We start from the raw sequence: 20,394 nt of genomic DNA, 5'->3' as shown, positions 1-20,394 counted from the left end.
GTTATGACTATTGAAATTAGTAGAAGAAGAACAAAGAAATGAATAATTATATAGAAAAATTTCTCCTATGCTTTATGTAGAATCCTTCTTTTATGATTAATCTGGTATGTTTAATACTGAAAAGAAAAGAAGCGAATAAGTGACAGGTTAAGGGTTGCTCCCTCTTTTCCTTAATGAAATTGTTCTAATGAGACTTCGAAATAAATGTATTGACTGTTAGAACATTACGAATGCAATCTTAATCTTCAAGGAAAATGTAATCATTCTGTTAGGAAATCTCTAAGAGGAAAAGATAAGTATAGCAGATCATTGGTAACCAAATGAGAAATTGGACATGGAATCTAATGAAGAAGACGCCCTAGGACAAGTATAAAGATTGACATTAAACATAAAGTTATTCAATTTTTAAGAAATCATTCTTGAAAAGAGAATTTACCCGTGCAAACTTAGGCAATTTCTTAGTTCATAGTCTAGGTGGTGGGTTAGTCCCTGAAGCTAATTGTGCCTACCCTAGGGTCATTCCCATCTCTACAGATAATTGAGTTGTACACTATAAAAAAAATATGAGGATATAAGCAGTTGTGGAATGAAACAATTTTCATCTTATGTACGAGTAATTTAGAATTGGGACACAATTAAATAAGCACAGTCAAGAAATGAAGCATTTCCAAGATTTTAATGAATGGGAAAAATGGAAATTACTATACAAGGCTATCAACTAAGAGTCTTTCAATATTAGGTAAAAAGGAAAAATAGTTTATCAAGTCCCAATTCCATTAATCTGATATAACACAATTCTCAAACAACGAATTCTCTAATTGAGTTAATAGAAATAGTAAACAAAGTTCTACTCTGCTAGAGCTCGGCTGGGTAATTCATATAAGTTACATATATACAACCCATATGCTTAAAATTACACGTGTGGTTAATAGTAGTAACATAAAACCACCATGACAGTACCAAAATAATATTGTAACAGAATCGTAGTAAACCTCTATTGAGCAAGGGAAACACAATGGATGTGCTCGCCCTACAGGTTAATTTAAAAATAAAAAATTTATACATTTAGATAGGGTTAAATGTTAGCTTGTAAAATCTAAATCAAAACCCTTAGGTCGACCCGTAAAAAACAATGATAAAACAATGACAGCCATGGCTTATCTTTTTGGAAATTGACCCAGAGTTAGCATTAACTCAGAAATGACCTGTATTGCGATTGAAGTGGAGATGGGACTTAACTGCCATGGATATTCCTCAGAGACCATTGATGGAAAAAGTCTGAAGCTCTCCCCTGCAAAGACAGAACCCATGAGTAACAGTGGGGCAGTGTTGGAAAAATGCACCAGAAATTACAAACATGAGAACTACTTTTTAATACAAATTATTTCCGACGAGGGTTAGTAGGTAGTAGGCTGACCTGGAAAGACCAACCTGTGGGACAGAGGGGAGGGGTTAATATCAGAGCATTGTGGTTCCATATGTTTGAAAACAGTGAACAAATAAAACATTAACTAAAGAAAGAAAATAACCCAAACTTAAACTTCTTAGCACACGCAAAAAGACACCAACCCTTGTGGAATTTCGAAGCATGATGGCTGCTAGAAACCAAGTGGAGAGCTGACATCCTTGTTGAAGGAAAAAACAACATATTGACAAACATTGGTACTATAATTCAAATAGCCAAACAGTCATGGGGTTAAATTCAGTAGTGGTCTATTCAATTCCAAAAAGAAAGATTAAGAGTGAAAACTAGGAAACCATCTAGTTTGATAGTTGTAGGTACAACCATACCTGCAATGAAAGGAGGAAACAAGATTAACCAAATAGACGAGCCAGGGTTGAGGAGTGTAGAGCTGCTGGGAAGGAAATTAATAAGGGTGAGTGCCAGGGAGTATCAATGAATTCCATTTGTGTTGAGGAAAACTTGTGTTAAGAGAAGTTGAGAATAGCTTTTGCAGGAGGTAAGCATATGGTTGCGATAAGGGGTTGGACAAAGCAGTTTCAGACAAAGGGAGACTTTGTGTTGGGAACAAAAATATTTTTCCTTTGGTTATTGTTTTTATATGAGATGTGGCACACTTCAATCACATGCTCATGTTTTAAACTATTCTAGACTATTACATATTGTAGATTGTTGGATATAAGTTTTGGGGAACTAAGCTTGTGTCAAATTATATCTTGTGCATCTTATGCATATTTTGGTTCTAGCAAGCTCTCAATTAATGCTCTATTTTTATATGAAGTGTAAGTTGTGTTTCTTATTTGTTTTATGGCCATGTCTAGATGCGATCCTTATCTTCATAATGTCTTAATTGGGTCAAGTTGAGCATGGACATGTGTTCCCTAAGATGAGTTATAGGAAGTTCTTAGGCGAACAAGGCATATTCTAGTTGTAGGAGGTGCAATTGGTCAAGTTGATGCAGCTAAAGCAAGCCAATGTCACATGAAATATTGTAGCGAGGACTTGATTGGGTTCTCAAGTTGCGAGAAATGTAAGTCTAGTTGTGAGGGCATGAGTGCTAAGGCATGCTATCGAATGTTAGGACATGCTAATATGTGACAGATAGTGCAAAGCCATGTTAAACACACTAATATGTGCCAAGTGTAAAGGCTTGCCACAATGTGTAAGGGTGTGACAATGCATGGTAGGGAGTGTCAAGTCAACAAAAGGGAGTAACAAGTTAAACTACAAGGAAATGAACACATAAGGGGGTTAATAGGTCATCAATTTACCTTTTCCGAGAGGGGCATGCTAGGCACACCAACTACAAGTTCTAATATATGCCAAGTACCAAGTGTTAGTGCATTGTAAGTGCCAAATCTTCCTTTATTGCTTCTCTCCTACTTTCCAATAATTAATCTCAAATAAATTTAATCTTAAACCATGCCAAACCATGCCAACACATGAAAAAACATACCAAGGCATATAAATGCATGCGAGGCATGCTAAGACTTTCCAGGTGGTGTCAATATGTGCCAAGTAAAAATGTGCATCAGGGAGTGTTACGCATGCCATGGAATCGAAGGGCATGTTGAAGAGTGCTAATATCTTCTAAAGAGTGCCAGTGCATCTCAATGACTGTGAGGGAGTACAAGGGAAACACAAGGGAGGATTAGGTCAAAATGCATGGAAGTGAATGAATATGAGGGTGTGTCAGGGAGTGTTAATGAGTGTTAGTCATGCCAAGGAGGGAGTGACAAGGTATGATAGGCAGTGGTAAGGTGTTCTAGGGAATAACATGGCATGTTAAGAAGTTCCAGAGTGTGCTATCATGTGCCAAATAGTGCCAAGGGATGCCAAGAAATGCCGGCTACTAAGGTATTCTAGGATGTGGTGGGTGCCAAGGTGTGCCAACATGTGTGAAGGAGTGTCAAGGAAATAAAAGGAAGAAACAAGCTAAAATGCAAGGAATGAACACATAAGAGGGTTAATAAGTCAATACTTTATGTTTTTAAAGAGGGGCATGATACACACATTAATAATAGGTTCCAATACATGCCAAGTCTGAATGTGTGCCAAGTGTCAATGTATGTCAATGCATGCCAAGGTGACTACAGAGCATGCCAACACATCGTAAGGGAGTGTTATGATGTGATAGGGAATGACAATATGTTTTATTTACAAAGATGTTGCAAGACATGCAAGGTACTGAGGAATATTAGTGTATGCCAAAGTGTAACACCCTCCTCCCACATCTACCCAAGTAACCGACCAATCAGGGTAAACAAATGACAAGAGGGTACTATGATGGGATTAAACCTTCCATATGACCTTAAGGAAGTGGAATTGACAGAAGCACACCATACAAGTCTTCCACATCGGCAATAAGGCTCCTAGGAATAATCCCAACCTCTTAGGTAGCCAGCCCTTGGGTCCCACTGAGTTTTTAGACCAATTAACCCTCAGACGCTCCCACGATATGGGCATGCATGCATCCAGAGTGCTCTGGACGTTCCCATAACATGGTATGCCAATGTCTAGTGACTTTTCTTGCTAGTGTTGCACCTGCATCCCGAGGATTTGAGCGACTTTTTCATGCCTAGAGCCCAGGTCACTACACAGAACTAAATGACACATTCAGAACATAAAGATAATAGTGGAATGATGATACAAATGAAATTATTTGAGAAAGGGATTGACTGAACACCTACTGACAAGCATTTCATAAAAAATATCACAAATATGTAATCTATAGGTGTAAACAAAATATCTGAGCATAGTGGTCTCATACTTATCTGAGAATCGCGGAAGCATTGCTCCCTTATATCATTGGTTGCATTATCATCTATTAGGTCATAGATACATTGTTCATTAATTTACAAATAAAAACATGAGGAGAGCCATACATCATCACTGTCATAAAACATGCTTATGCCTAGCATAATAACAACAGAAATATCAAGGATACATTAGCCATAAAATGAACATATAAACTAGCACATTTATACACAAGATATCAAGGAAATAACCTCTTATTAAAGAATGAAAAATCTAACATGGGATGGGACTACCACATTCCACCCGACCATAGAATGGCTCAGCCAATTCGCTCTTCATCCATTCACCCTTGTGCCATATTCCAAGCATGAATGTGGGACTCAAACCAAAAGAAACAACCAGGGCATCTCGAGGCTAAACCACCTCACCATCTTCAATAGAAACCATGTTTTACTGTAATCCATCCCAGATCACTCGGCCAACACAATAAAAATGTAATAATAGGCTTTACCGTGATCTCCACCAGATCACTAGGGCAAAACTAGAATGGATGCCACCAGATTTCTCCACCTACACCATGAGGGATTTTCTTGTCTCCTAGTCTCTTAGGATTTACCACAATCCACAATCTGATCCAAAGATCACTAGGCCCTAAATCGAGACACCACCCTCTAGGCTTTACCGTATATCTCACCATTCACCGAAAAATATTCCTAGAGCTAATCAAGGGAAAACACCTCTAGGGTTTACCACATATCCCCAATTCATCAGCTGAGGATTTTGGAAATGGAAATAGAAAGGCTAGGCTGAAAACACAGTCACACGGGAAAAACCCATGCCATAATAGCAAAGAACCACATGCAATACCATGCACGCAAAATCTAGCAAGGAAACCACACATGAAAATTGATACCTAAAAGAATCCTAACGTAATTGCTTAATCCTGCTCTTCCTTGTTTTATCTTTGCTTCCCCTTTGCTTCCTTTGGCTTTCTTGATCCAATGCTAAAGTGCTTGAAGAAAAATCTAAGTGTCCAAGAGTGAGATAGAGAGAGAGAGAGAGAAATAATGAGTGAGCTCCAAAACTGAATCGATAAAAGGTACCAACTGATCCTCAAAACTCTTTTTTTCAGTTAGGCATCAATTTTCTTCATTTTCCATTAATTTCCTTCAATTTTCTCCTCACGTGCAACCTATGACCTTTCACCCTCCTTTTCTCCTAATTTGCATTATTTTCATAAGTAAATGTGCCAAAAATGCCATTTTTCCTTTCCAAAGCCTTTGTCGATTTCCCTAGCCATAATAAACCAATGAACACCCACACTAGGATGTCTTGCCCAGCATTCGGCTTGAAATAAGTGTCCCATCAATCATGGTTATTATTTTTGCCTCTACTAACTTTTATTACATGGAAATTTCACCAGTGTTGTTGCAAAAAGCATGTTAAGGTGTGCCAAGAGTGTTTAGGAGTTTCAAACCTCTCTCATTAATAGAATTTACAAAGCTTGATTATGTATTAAATAATATGGTTCCTACACACAATATTGGAACTTCATCTAGAGGGACTTTTCTAGATAATAAACCTAACAAAGATGAATCATGTGTTGACACATAAGGGAACTATATTCTCATTAATTGAGGGAAAGGATATACACTAATTACTTATTAACAAATTGATTGACTATAACAACTATGGCCTTGGACACATAATTATAAAGACTCCATAACAATGGTCTTAAATCATTATCTTTTGAAAAAAAATATAGCAACAATGACATAACATTAACAAAAACACATTCGAATGATAAATGACGATGAAATTTTTTTCATCATCACTAAAGGTAACCAAAAATATTATTGGTGAGGGCCAATAAAATCTCGTCACTAGAAGTGTCACCAAAGAGCGAATCAGTGGCAGGCCTTTAACAGACGTCAACAAAAGTGTTAATGAAAATGGATTTAGTGAGAAACCTTAAAGGACCATCACTATATGCACTTACAACAATGATCTTTTAGGGATCGTCACCATATGCAACAATGGTGATGAACCTTAAAGGTCCATCATAGGCATGACCCTCACCAATGACCCTTTTTGTTGTAGTGAAAGTTGAGAACAAAAAATAGCATGAACAAACAAAGAATCCAATGAGTTGAGTCTAGAGGGGTCCCCTTTTGTAAACAAACATCCATAGCATTGTTAGAGTCCGTATGAATCTTTACTAGAAGTTGATTAGTCTTCACATCACCAACCACATCCAATGGAAAGGTACCAACTCCTATAATACAAATGATGTCTCCAAATAAGGTGTAGTCAATACCAATAATATCATCTTTTGATTATATTCTCAAACTCTGATGCAAAGAGGTCATCATCAACTACAATCATACCAACAAGATCGAACATGTTATTCACTTATTTATAGGAATTTTCACCATCATCAACAAGGTCTATTGTTGGATTCATCATTCACAACTCACCTTGTAGTCACCATCCACATGTGTCTCGCTATTGAAGTCCCACTGCACAACTGTCCTTCCACTAGTTCCTCCAACAGCTGGAACTAGTTTATCTGAGAACAACTTGACATAATTGTCTTTGATTTCTACAAATTAGCAATCACACATGCTTAACTAAACTTTAACTCCTCTAACTCAAATTTAGTGATTAAACCACATGACGCAAGTCATGTCACACAAGTTAACTACATCCAAGCTGTCTATTGATGTGGAAATTCAAATTTTATCAATTTAATGAATGAAAAATGAAATTGAGTATTTCTTGCTCTAGTTTTCAACACTCCCTCTCAACAAGAAAGGGATTATCAACTACCCCTATCCTGCACATGTGGAACTTGTACTTCCCTCTTGACAAAGATCTTTTCAAAATGTCAGCATCTTGTTCGTCTATAAAAATGTAGTGTAGCAACATTATCTCCCTTTGCACATAGTCTTGTATCTGGTGATACCATATATGTATATGCTTTGATTAGTCATGAAATACATGATTCTCAGAGAATTTGATGCAACTTTGATTATCACAGTAGATCACAGTTTCATCCATCATCTGACCAAACAGTCCAACAAGTATCTTTCTAATCCATATTGCCTCACATCCTACTTGACTTGTAGCCATGTATTCTTTTTCTGCCAAGCTGAGCACCACACACCTTTGCTTCATGTTGTATCAAGAAACAACTACAAACCCAACACAAAAAACTCCACTTGATGTACTATTTTGGTTTGATGGACTTCACGCCCAATCTACATCTATGAAGCCACACAACTTCACTCCCTCTGTCTGTCTATAACATAGTCCAAACTGGGTAGTGCCTCTGAGGTACCGTAAAACATGCTTAACCACCTTCCAAAATAATTTGGTTGGCCTAACTATAGATTTTCTTAGCTAGTTGACTGCATAGCGCATTATATGGTCATGTGTTCACAATATATACGAGTGAACCTACTAACTGTCGATAAATGGTAGCATCCACTTCTTCCCCTGAAGTGGTATCCTCTTTCCTCCAATTGTTTGCTAAAGGTGTCTCCATGGGTTTACAACTCTCCATGTAGAATCTTTGCAGTATCTCATTTGCATACTTGCCGAGAGACAAACAGTTCGCCATCATCTTGCCATACTTCCAACCCAAGGAAGTAGTGCATGAGACCCATGTCCTTCATTTTAAATTCCCTTGCAAGGTCGTCCTTGCAAGATCTGATAAGATGCTCATCATTAGTTAAAATCAAATAATCAACATATAAGACAATAATAAGCAATTCAACTTCTACGAAGATGTGATTGAGGTTTGCATTCACTTCACTTATGCTGAAGCCCAAACAGGTGATATAACTATCGATGTTCGTGTACCAAGCATGGGGTGCTTGTTTGAGACCATACAATGCACGCTTGGGTATGCACACATGAGACTCCCGTTCACATGTCTCAAAACCTTCTGGTTTCTCGATGTACACCTCCTCCTCAATAACCCCATTGAGAAAGGTTATTTTTACATCCATCTAGTGGATCTTCCACCCCATCCGCGTAGCCATAGAAAGAATTGATCTAATGGATGAGTACCTTATTACAGGAGAGAAGGTATCCTCATAGTCAATTCTTAAATTGATATGTTTTTGTCCTAATTGTTAATTGTCCGGGTTTCGTCTTAAGTGGCCGTTGTCTTAAATATAAAGTTTTGTCTTAAAATATTTTTGTCTTAAATTGTTTTTGCCTTAAATATAAAGTTTGTCTTAAACTAATTTTGTCTTAAATAAAAACTTGTTCTAATATTTTTGTCTCCAACAAATTTTGTCTTAAATATAAAGTTTTTTCTTACAATATTTTTTTCTTAAACTGCTTTTGTCTTAAATATAATGATTTGTGTTAAAATAAAATTGTCTCAAACTGTTTGTCTTAAATTTAAACTTTTGTCTTAAAATATTTTTTCTTATAATATTTTTGTCTTAAACTATTTTTGTGTTAAATATAAAATTTGATCTTAAAATATTTTTGTTTCAAATTGTCTTTGTCTTAAATTTTATATTTAAGACAATTCAATTGATATTAAATTTTAATGTAAAATAACTAAAATAAAGAGTAACTTTTTAAGACAAAAGGTTTCTTTTGTCTTAAATTTTTTTCTTGAAAGTACCGTTGTTGTAGTAGTGAAATCCATCATTTTTAGACTTAACCTACAATTTTCTCAATAGAACCACACATTTTGAGCTAGAATTATGAATAATGTGTAGCATCTATTGTTGGCGAGTTGAATCCTCATCGTAGAAATTTCCTTACTGCTAGTGGTAATGATTGTACTTCTTGCAATAACTTCTATCATTTAATAGATTCTAACTAAATATGTAGCACAATATGTTTACTCCACATTTCGAGACAAATGTTATAGAAGAAACCCTTATCATTTTTTTGATAGTTGGGATATAAATATCTTTCTCCATTACCTCTTTATCTATGATAAGAATAACACTAGTTCTATTATCACTTCCTTGTTTAGTATCTTTTGAATGAGGTAATTTCTTTTTTCGACTGTTGTTTTCAATTGATATCTTGCACTACTCTAATTTTTCTTTTAAGTAGGACAAAAATGCTTTTTGCAATAGAAAATATAGACACAAGTTTAAAAATTAAATGTGAAACAAATAATATTCGCAAAATCCTCCCGAGGGCTACTTCAATGAATCTTGCAGCTCTTTCAGGATACACTGAAACTCGAACTGGAACATAGGCATCCTATCCCACGATAATTCAGATTTCGAATGAGAAGTAAGAGAAAACTAATGATAATCACAATGGGTACGTGGTAGAGCCATCCATTTTGGTATTTTCTTAGAATCCAATCAAGGGTGCAATACATATAATTAAATTTAGAAAAGCATATATATACTTCCTTAATGTTAGTGCATCTAGGGATAAATTAGAAAAAAACATACTAATTTATAAAATTTTAAATGCATATAATTCAGGTTGTGAAAGCATAATAGTTGAAAATGACTTGAGATACCAACATTAAGAAATTAAATAATTTACAAAGTTTAATCCATCATTATATCATTTAATGCGAGAATTATAAGTACCCATCCAACATCATTACCATAGGTTGATTCTCATAAAATGGTTTTGGCCTCAATGTCAATAGTCAAAATATCATCTACATAATAGTCTACATTTTTTATATCCCCTTCAATGGGATTCAATTTGAAGGATCCACACTTGATTCTTCTTTACCTTCACTATGTTAAGCCACTTTAAGTACATATAGGTTATATTTTTAATGTTACTGTTAATGTGCTAGGTATTAAATTTTATGTGTTGTAACATTTTAGAAGTTACAATGTCTTTATGATGAGAGTGTACTAGGGATCGTAATTTCTAGAATTCATTGTGTTAAAAATCATATTGCAATATGGTTTACTTAATATTAGAGTTAGTCCCTTAAGGATTATAAGCTAATCAATGCCATTTTTTCTTAATGGTAATAGTGGTTAGAAGTTGCATTTTGGAAGGGATTGTAATTCTCCAAGAATGATCAAAGTAAATTAAGTTTATATGGGATATGAGAAATGTAATTTTTTTGCCTTTCATAATGGTTTTTTTGTTAAGAGACACATATTTCATTTGATATTATAGTGACCATAGTGGTCAAACGTTACATTGAAAAAGGGAAACAATTAATGGGGCTAATATATAGTGCAATATATAGGAATATCTAATAATAAAATCATTATAAGTAGTGAATTCATATATATAAACATATGTCTTTTAAACTCAAAATATTATTTGGAAACCCAATGGATGCTTCCATATGATTGTTGTTATTATTGTAATCACTCACTACTTGAGTGTAGGTAAAGAAGCCCTCAAAAATTTAGTAACTAGGAATTTTTAAAGGGTTAGGATTTTGCAAGTCTCTAATAACTATTGAAAAAAAATTAGGTTTAAGATAAATAATTTATTTATATAATATATCATTTATATTTTCTTCTTCCAAAAATATTAAAAAAAAATCTTATTACTCATTAAAATTTTTATTAATCTATATATAAATAAGTAAAATAATTATTAATCCATATATAAATAAAAGAAAAATGTTATTAATCCATATAAATTCTACTATGGAATTTTAGTATTAAATAACTTATCTTTAAATTTTATTAATCATTATTATTAATCCATATATAAATAAAAGAAAAATGTTATTAATCAAGATGACTTCTACTATAGAATTTTCGTATTAAATAACATATTTTCAAATTTTATTTTGACAATTTTACTATCTAACAAAAAATCTATTTATAGTTAAGTTCATTGCTGGTTAATAATCCTGTGATTCCAGATGTCATTGACATGCTATGTAGATAAAATTTCAGTGATGTAGGCCACTTAGATAGGAATTCGCAATTTGAATTCACGCGTTAACTTTAGTGAAATCAAGTTACCGTTTACTTTTTAAAATTTCTCCCGTACCTTTCCAAATTTGAAATTCTTACTCTTTTCAAGTTTAAATTTCTGATGTACGTTTCTAAATTTGAAATTCTTACTATTTTTATTTCAAAAGCAAATAAATACTCGCACTTTTATATTCGGACGTTCTTTTAGTTAAAATGAAATTAACAGATACTTAATAAATTGAACTTTTAATTTTTTACTTTGGCTCTTTTTAAATTTCAGTTTTAATTCTTTTTGTTTGCCCTTTTAAATTTAACTGTTTATTTTTTCTTTGTGGACCTTTCAAGAATGTAATTAGTGTTGTGTTTTACAAATTTATATTCTATTTCTAAATTTAGCGGTTAACTTTTTGTTTTTTTGAGCTTTGAAGAATTTAATTATTATTTCTTAAATTCCTTTATGCTTTTTTTTAGCTTTCAAGAATTTAATTATTATTTCTTAAATTCAACAGCTGATAGAATAATTCGATCTCCGGGATTTTTTTCAAAGCAGTTTCCTTCATTATTCAAGGTGGATCTACATTTGGCTGCAGTGGCAATCTTGGTCATCAAGGGGAAACCATGATCACGCCCAATGAAGAAACGATGAGTTATTAGAGAAGAAATAACTGGTAGCACAATTATTAGAGAAAAAATAACTGGTAGACTCTATGTTAAACTCTAAGTGAGTAAAATATATTTGGAAAAGAAAACATGTAAAGGGCATATATTTGAAAAAATAATTTAAAATTTAAAGAGCTTTGATAACTTTTTACAGAAGTGTGAGCAATGAGTTGAACAGGGGTTTTGAGTGGATGATTCTGGAAAGGAAGGTAGATGGCCGTTGGAGGAGGTAAGTGAAAGAAGCGGTATATATTCATATAATCATCTGCACTGATATTGCTTGTGGTTGGTTGAGTATGAGTCAGTGCTGTCAATGTGCGATAGAGTTTGGCGTAGATTACAGGCCGCTGGATCATTCAATGGTTGAGCGGTTCAGCAGTTGTTTCTTGGGTGAGCGAGTTCTCTCAGATTTTTTGCCCACGGAGATTAATATAGATGGTATAGCTCCTTTTAATACTTGCATTTCATTTTATTTCTCCTCAGCTGTGTGAAGTTATATGATTCATTGTCTTCTTTTCTTTCAGCAGAATTGTATTAAAGAAGAGAAGAAGTTGTGTGGATGTTATTGCTTTTCACTGAAGAAGGGAAGGACTCTGTTGTTGTTGCTATAGTTCAAACCCCCAGTCATTGAAATCCAGGTATGGATTATCGATTTGTCTTCTGAGATTATTAAATTTAAATTCTCATTAATCCCCCGTGTGTAGATGATTGTGGCTCCAATTTAACCTATGTCTGGTATGTTTTTCCTTTAATCACTATAACCCAAGTTTACTCTGCCTTTACCACTGGCTCTGGGTCTCTCACCTCACATTAGTGTAGGTTAGCCCTGTAGGGTTTAGCTCCTGGATTCAATATGTATGTGCTGTGTTTTTCCTTGTATCACTCTTACCCAGGTTTCAGATTAACCCAGGTTTTCTCGGCCTTGACTTTGGCTTTGCGTCCTGGTTTGGTTATGCATCTTCTGTTTTTGGGCATTAATCACTGTAACGCTGGTTTCTTCTGCCTGTTATGGTTGGCTCTGGCTCGCTCACCCTAACCCAGGTTTACTAGCCCTTGTATCGCGGGATCTAGGTCTCTCACATCACGCTAGGTTTTAGCCTGCATGAGATAGCTCTGGATTCAATATGTATTTGTTGTGTTTAATCTTCCATTAACCAAGGTTTGCTCTGACATGGATCGCGGGTTGTTTACTCTACTTTGTATAGCAGACTCGGATTCACTGCATTCTTTAATTCACATCCATTCAATAATTATACTAGCCAGGTTTACTCTCCCCGGTTGTCAATTCAGTGATTATATTAGCCAGCTTTTTTCTCACTTCATTATTTAATTCTCGTCTATTAGTTCTCTCTTTAGCTTAGTTCATTAAATTAAGACCACTTTAATCAGCCTTCCCAACTGTAGAAAAAATTGGGCTAGAATTACCATCTTAACTCGTGAGTCCTATTCCACGCATGGTGAAAATTTAGGTTAAACCATACAATAAAATTCCACGTATGTCTATCACGGTCATCGTAAGAGGAGTTTTTTTTTTTTTGTTGTTTAATTATAGATTATGGGTTACAGTAACATCAGGTTTGAAATTATAGTAAAGTCTATGCTGCATATGAAATTAGGGTATCCCCGTTTGTTTGGATAACAATAATTTCCTCATCAAAACCTGCATAAGTATAGATTGTAGTGTGCCCTATGGTGGTCCCAATTAGAGCAACCTGTTGTTGAGAAGTCATTAGTTGAAGGAGCGCAGAGGTAAGAACCCGGTAGCACAATGGTAGCACTCGAGGTAAAATTATTGGGATGTTCGATTATTAGAGAAAAAAAATGGTAGCACAATTATTATGCAACTAATAGTGATCAAGTAGTTGATGTTTTTCAAGTTTCCTTGTGTTTGTATGTGCTTACATTTGGGCTTTCAGAATTGATGTCTACATTAATCGTGCTGATTTGAGGAGGGGAGGAGAGGAGGAGCCGGAGAGGGAGGAGGAGGCATTTGGGTAATCGTGCCAATTTTTGGTTTATTTTAGTTTTGAAATATATTATATGATTAATATATTGATTTTATATAGTTCTGGACTATTGGAATAAACCTTGATTTGGTCGAGGAGGAGGAGGCGGAGGCGGAGGTGGAGGCGGCGGAGGAGGGAGCGGAGGAGGAGGGGGCGGAGGCGGAGGAGGAGGCAGAGGAGGAAGTGGAGGAGGAGGAGGCGGAGGTGGTGGAGGAGGAGGAGGTAGAGGGTGTGGAGGAGGAGGAGGGGGCGGAGGAGGTGGAGGCGGAGGAGGACGAGGGGGCCGAGGAGGAGGAGGAGGAGGAGGGGGACGGGGAAGGGGAAGGGGAGGAGGTGGTGGAGAAGGAGGAGGGGGCGGAGGAGGAGGAGGAGTAGGAGGAGGAGGCAGAGGCAGCGGAGGAGGAGGAGGAGGAGGAGGAGGAGGAGGCAGAGGAGGAGGGGGCGGAGGAGGAGGCAAAGGAGGGGGAAGAGGAGGAGGACAAGGCAGTGGCGGAGGAGGAGGAAGAGGCAGAGGAGGAGGAGGAGGAGGAGGAGGAGGTGGAGGTGGAGGAGGAGGAGGCAGAGGCGAGGAGGAGGGGGCGAAGGACGAGGAGGAGGAGGGGGCGGAGGAGGAGGAGAAGGGGGCGGAGGAGGAAGAGGAGGAGGCGGAGGTGGAAGTGGAGGTGGAGGCAGAGGCATAGGAGGAGGGGGCGGAGGAGGAGGAGGAGGAGGAGGCGGAGGCGGAGGAGGAGGAGGAGGGGGCGGAGGAGGAGGGGGGGGAGGAGGAGGGGGCAGAGGAGGCGGAGGAGGAGGAGGAGGGGGGGGAGGTGGCGGTGGAGGAGGAGGAGGAGCAGGGGACGGTGGCATAGGAGGAGGCGGAGGAGGAGGAGGAGGAGGGGGCGGTGGCAGAGGAGGAGGCAGCGGCGGAGGAGGAGGAGGGGGCGGAGGAGGAGGAAGGGGTGGAGGAGGAGGAGCAGGGGGTGGAGGAGGAGGCAGCAGGGGCGGCAACGGAGGAGGAGGCAGCGGGGGGCGGCGGCGGAGGAGGCAGCGGGGGCGGCGGCGGAGTAGGAGGCGGCGGCAGAGGAGGAGGAGGCAGGGGAGGAGGAGGAGGATTGGGCGGTGGCGGAGGAGGAGGCGGGGGCGGAGGAGGAGGAGGGGCGGAGAAGGAGGGAGTAGGGGGTGGAGGAGGAGGCGGAGGAGGAGGGGCAAAGGAGGAGTAGGAGGTAGAGGAGGTGGTGGCGGATGAGGAGGCGGAGGAGGAGGAGGGGGAGGAGGAAGAGGTGGAGGCAGAGGCAGAGGAGGAGGAGGAGGAGGAGGAGGCGGTGGCGACGGAGGAGGAGGAGGAGGCGGAGGAGGAGGAGGAGGAGGTGAAGGAGGAGGAGGCGGAGGAGGAGGAGGCAGAGGCGGAGGAGAAGGAGGAAGTGGAGGCGGAGGAGGAGGAGGAGGCGGAGGCGGAGGCAGAGGAGGAGGAGGAGGTGGAGGAGGAGGCGGGGGCGGAGGAGGAGCTGGAGGAGGAGGGCGCGGAGGAGGAGGAGGGGGCAGAGGAGGAGGAGGTGGAGGAGGAGGAGGAGGAGGAGGAGGAGGTGGCGGCGGCGGCGGAGGAGGAGGAGGAGGCGGCAATGGCGAAGGAAGAGGAGGGGGAGGAGGAGGAGGCAGAGGTCGAGGAGGACGTGGAGCTGGAGGAGGACGAGGGGGCGGAGGAGTAGGTGGAGACAGAGGAGGGGGGCAGAGGAGGAGGAGGAGGGGGGGGCGGAGGAGGAGGAGGAGGGGGTGGAGGAGAAGAAGGGGGCAGAGGAGAGGAGGAGGAGGAGGAGGAGGAGGCAGAGGAGGAGGGGGTGGAGGAGGACGAGGGGGCGCAGGAGGAGGACGAGGGGGCGGAGGACGAGGTGGCAGAGGAGGAGTGGTGGAGGGGGAGCAGGAGGAGGAAGAGGAGGAGAGGGACTAGAAGGTGAGTGAGGTGAGGGAAGCAGGAGGAGGTGGGTGGAGGTCGAGGAGGAAGAGGAGGGGAAGGAGGGGAAGGAGGGAAGAGTGGTAGGTAGGAGGGGGAGGAGGGGAGGTAGAGTGGGAGGGGGAGAGGAGTGGGAGGAGTAGGAGGAGGAGGTGGGGGAGTAGGAGGAGGATGAGGTGATGGGAGGAGCGATAGGGGGAGAAGGAAAGGAAGAGGAGGAGGAGGAGTAGGAGAAGGAGGAGGGAGGCAGCGGAGGAGGGGGAGGGCAAGGAGGTGAAGGAAGTGTGGGAGTGGGTGCAAAGTGAGGAGGAGAAGGAATAGGAGGGGGGCAGGGGTGTAGGTGTTAGCAGAGGAGGTGGAATAGGAGGGGAGTGAGGTGAGGGAAGCAGCTGACGAGGAGGAAGTGGGGGGGGGGGGGGGGGGAATAGGAGGAGAGAAGGGGAAGGAGGGGAAGGCGGAGTGGGGGGGGGATAGGAGGGCGAGGAGAAGGAGGAGGAGGTCAGGGAGGAGGAGCAAGAGGTGGGGGAGGGGGAGCAGGAGGCGACAGGGAGAGGCGAGATGGAGAGAGGAATAGGATGAGGAGGAGGAGGGGAAGGGTAGGGAGGTGAAGGAAGTGAGGGAGGGGGTGGATGGTGAAGAAGACAAGGTGGGGGGAGGACGAGGAAGGGAAGAGGAGGAGGGAAATGTTGGAGGCATGGAGGCAAAGAGGGGGACGGGTAGGCGGAGGAGGTGGGTGACAGGCAGAGTGAGAGATGTGGGAGGAGGAGGAGGGGGAGGATAGGGAGGTGAAGGAAGCGGGGGAGGGGGTGCAGGGTGAGGAGGAGGAGGTGGGGGGAGGATGAGGAAGGACAGAGGAGGAGGGAGAGGTGGCAGGCATGGAGGCGTAGAGGGGGAGAGGTAGGTGGAGGAGGGTGGTGACAGGTAGAGTAGGAGATTCGAGACGAGGGGGAGATGGGGGAGGAGGAGGAGGAAGAGGAAGCAGAGAGGGGGAGGCATAGTGGGAACGGGAGAAGGAGTGGGGGGAAGGTGTAGGGGAGGATGAGGACATGGAGGTGTTAGAGGGGGAGAATTAGGAGTGGGGGTATGGGGGGCATGTAGGAGGAGGCAGGGGAGGATGAGGACAAGGAGGTGGTGGAGGGGGAGGAGTAGGAGTGGGTGTATGGGGGGCATGTAGGAGGAGGCAAGGGAGGAAGAGGGGGGGGTAGGAGGGGTAGGAGAGGGACTAGGAGGGGAGTGTGGTGAGGGAAGCTGGGGAGGAGGAGGAGCCAAGGGGTGGCAGAGGAGGAGGAGGAGGAGGAGAGGAAGGAGGGGAGGGAGGTGTGGAGGAGGGGGAGAGGAGGGGGAGGAGAAGGAGGAGAAGGTGGGGGTGGCAGGGGAGGCGACAGGGAGGAGGGGGAGGAGAGAGAAAGGAAGATGAGGATGAGGAGGAGGAGGGGGGGTAGGATAGGGAGGTGAAGGAAGCAGGGGAGGGGGTGCAGGGTAAGGAGAAGGAGGTGCGGGTAGGATGAGGCAGGGTAGCGGAGGAGGGAGAGGTGGGAGGCAGCGAAGTAGAGAGGGGGAGGAGGGTGGCAGTAGGCAGAGTGGGAGAGGAATTAGGAGTGAGGGGAGGAGGAATGGTGGGATGAAGTAGGGGAGGAGTAGTGAGGGGTGGTGATAAGGTGGAGGAGGAGGAGGTAGAGGAGGTGGAGGGGGAGAAGGAGCCATGGGAGGCAGAGGGGCAGGAGGAGGAGGAAGTAGGGGGGGTAAGTGGAGGAGGAGGGGGGGAGGTAGAAGGAGGAGGAGGACGTGGGGGAGGAAGATGAGGAGGATGGGGTTGAGGGGACATGAGGTAGAGGAGGAGGGGGGGATGTAGAGGAGGAGGAGGAGGAGGGGAGTGGGGGAGGGGTTGCGGGGGGTGGATGGTAGAGTGGGAGATGGAGGATGAGTGGCGAAGGGGGGAAGAAGGAGGAGGAGGTGGAGGTGGGGCAATGGAAGAGAAGGTGGAGGTGGGGGAGGGGAGGGAGGTGAGGGAAGGAGGGAGGAGGAGAAGGAGAAGGAGGGTGAGGTGGGGGGAGGTGGATGTGAAGGAGGAGAAGGAGGGGAATGAGGGGAGAGACGTGGGGAGGAGTGGGTATGGGAGAGTGGGGGAGGAGAAGGAGGAGGAGCTAGGGGAGTGGGAGGGGAAAGAGGCGACAGGGAGGAAGGGGGGGCTGAGAGGGAAAGTAGAAGGAGGAGGAGGAGGGCGATGTGGGGGGAGGAGGATGTGGGGAATGGTGGAGGGGGAGGTGGGATGCAGAGAGGTGGAGAGGGGGAGGAGGCGTGGGGTGAGTGGGAAGGAGGGGAAAAGGATGAGGAGGGATGTAGAGCGGAGAGAGTAGGTTAGAATGAGAGGACGAAGGGTGGAGGTAAGGTGGGGTCGGTGAGGGTAGAAGGAGGAGGGTGAGGATAGGGAAGAGGAGGAGGACGTGGAGGGGAAGGTGGAGGAGGAGGGGATGGTGGTAAAGGAGGAGGGGATGGTGGTAAAGGAGGAGGAAGAGGCAAGTGGATTTTTGGGAAGGAGTAGGTAGAGGGCGAGGTCTAGGAGGTGTAGGATGGGGAGAGGCGAGGCCAATAGATAAATAGAGGTTAGAGAGGGGAGGTAAGGTAAGGGATGTGAGGGGAGAAGGAGGAGGAAAAGGTGTGTGAGTGAGAGAAAGAGGGGAAGTGGGGGTGGTAGAGAATGGGAGTCACGGGAGGAAGCTATGGGTTAAAGGAGGCTTATTGGGAGGATTATGGGAAGGAGTGTAGGAGAGCATGACAAGGAAGTAAAGGTGGAGGAGGTAGGATGGGATACGAGAGAGTGGAGTTGGACACTGAGGAGGAGAAGGAGAAATAGGAGGTAGTGCAAAGGAGGGAGAGGTAGCATGATAGGGGAGGAGTCAGAGGACGAGGAGGAGGAGTGTGAGGAGAAATTAGGATGCAGATGGAAAGAAAGAGTTGGAGGGTGGGGTTAAGGGTGGTGGAGGAGGAAAATAAGGTTTTTGAGAAAGATGGAGGAGTAGGGGGAGGAGGAGGAGGAGGAGGAGGAGGTTGAGGGGAGAATAGGATCCAAAGAGGAAAGTAAAGGTGGAGGCTGGGGTGAGGGTGGAGGAGACGCGAGGTGGAGGAGGAGGAATATAAGGTAGTTAAGAAGGAGGGAGGAGGAGGATCAAGAGGAAGAGGTAGTGAAGGGGAGAAAAAGTGAGAGGAAGAGGAGGTCATTGAGGGGAGGGTATGGGAGAATAAGGGGAGGAAGGATGAGGGGGAGCGGGAGAGGAGTGGGAAGTAGGAGGTGAAGGAACAAGCGGAGAAGCCAGAGGAAGTAGAGAGGGAGTAGGAGTAAGATGAGTTGGGGGAATGGGAGGAGGAGGTAGAGGACTAGTTGGACGAGGATAGGGGAAAGGGGTTAGTAGGGGGAGGGTGGAGAAGGAGGAGGTAGATGAGGGGGCCTAGGAGGGAGGAGGTGTAGGTTTAGCGTAGAAGGTTTTTGAGAAAGATGGAGGAGCAGGGGGAGGAGGAGGAGGAGGTTACGGGGAGAATAGGATCCAAAGAGGAAAGTAAAGGTGGAGGCTGGGGTGAGGGCGGAGGAGACGGGAGGTGGAGGAGGAGGAATATAAGGTAGTTGAGAAGGAGGGAGGAGGAGGATCAAGAGGAAGAGGTAGTGAAGGGGAGAAAAAGTGAGAGGAAGAGGAGGTCATTGAGGGGAGGGTATGGGAGAATAAGGGGAGGAAGGATGAGGGGGAGCGGGAGAGGAGTGGGAAGTAGGAGGTGAAGGCACAAGTGGAGAAGCCAGAGGAAGTAGAGAGGGAGTAGGAGTAAGATGAGTTGGGGGAATGGGAGGAGGAGGCAGAGGAGTAGTTGGACGAGGACAGGGGAAAGGGGTTAGTAGGGGGAGGGTGGAGAAGGAGGAGGTAGATGAGGGGGCCTAGGAGGGAGGAGGTGTAGGTGTAGGGTGAGGTAGAGGAGGATTCGAGAGGCGGGAGGACGAGATGGGTAGGGCGTTGTGGGTGAGTTAGTGGGAGAGAATCTAGAGTAGGAGCAAGAGGATTTGAAAGGGTGAGTGCAGGAAGATGAGGAGGGGGTGCTGATGTGAAAGTAGCAAGATAGGGAGGAAGAGAATGATGGGAGAGGAGAGGGGATGGAGGGGCAAGGAGGTAGAGAAGGAGGTGCTTGAGAAGGGGGAGGTGGTGGAGGCAAATGTGGATGTGGAGAAGGAGGAGTATTATGAGGCAAGCAATGGTTGGGGGGGGAACTCTATGTTAAGTGCGGGGCAAGCAAGGGTTACATATGTCAAGTGCACAGTTAAGGAAATTTGGATGAGGCTAGGTTGCTAAGGAAACTCTAAAATTTGGCTAAGTGTGGGATCAATGGAACTGATGTAAGCAGTGATAAAACTTGACTATGATCACACACTTAAAACTTAACGATACAACAAAAACCATCCAGAACATATAACACATACTTCGCTTAATGCAATAACCTTTGTGGCAGCTTACGACAAGTGCGACTCTGATGATATACTTTGGCTGGATGAAGGCGACACTTTTGTAAGAGTATGTGAAATGAGTGTGATACATGTCTATGTGGTGAGGATAACCCATTCTCATAAATATTTCCCCTTGAAGAAAAACAAACCTCCCTTTGGATGACAAGCAATAAGCCCCATGCCCAAAGATGACACATTCT

Source organism: Pinus tabuliformis, chromosome 3_2, assembly GCF_031772625.1.
Source record: "Pinus tabuliformis cultivar Carrire ecotype Pingquan chromosome 3_2, CPIR1, whole genome shotgun sequence".
NCBI classification, from domain to species: domain Eukaryota; kingdom Viridiplantae; phylum Streptophyta; class Pinopsida; order Pinales; family Pinaceae; genus Pinus; species Pinus tabuliformis.
Note: the sequence above shows the minus strand (reverse complement) of the source record.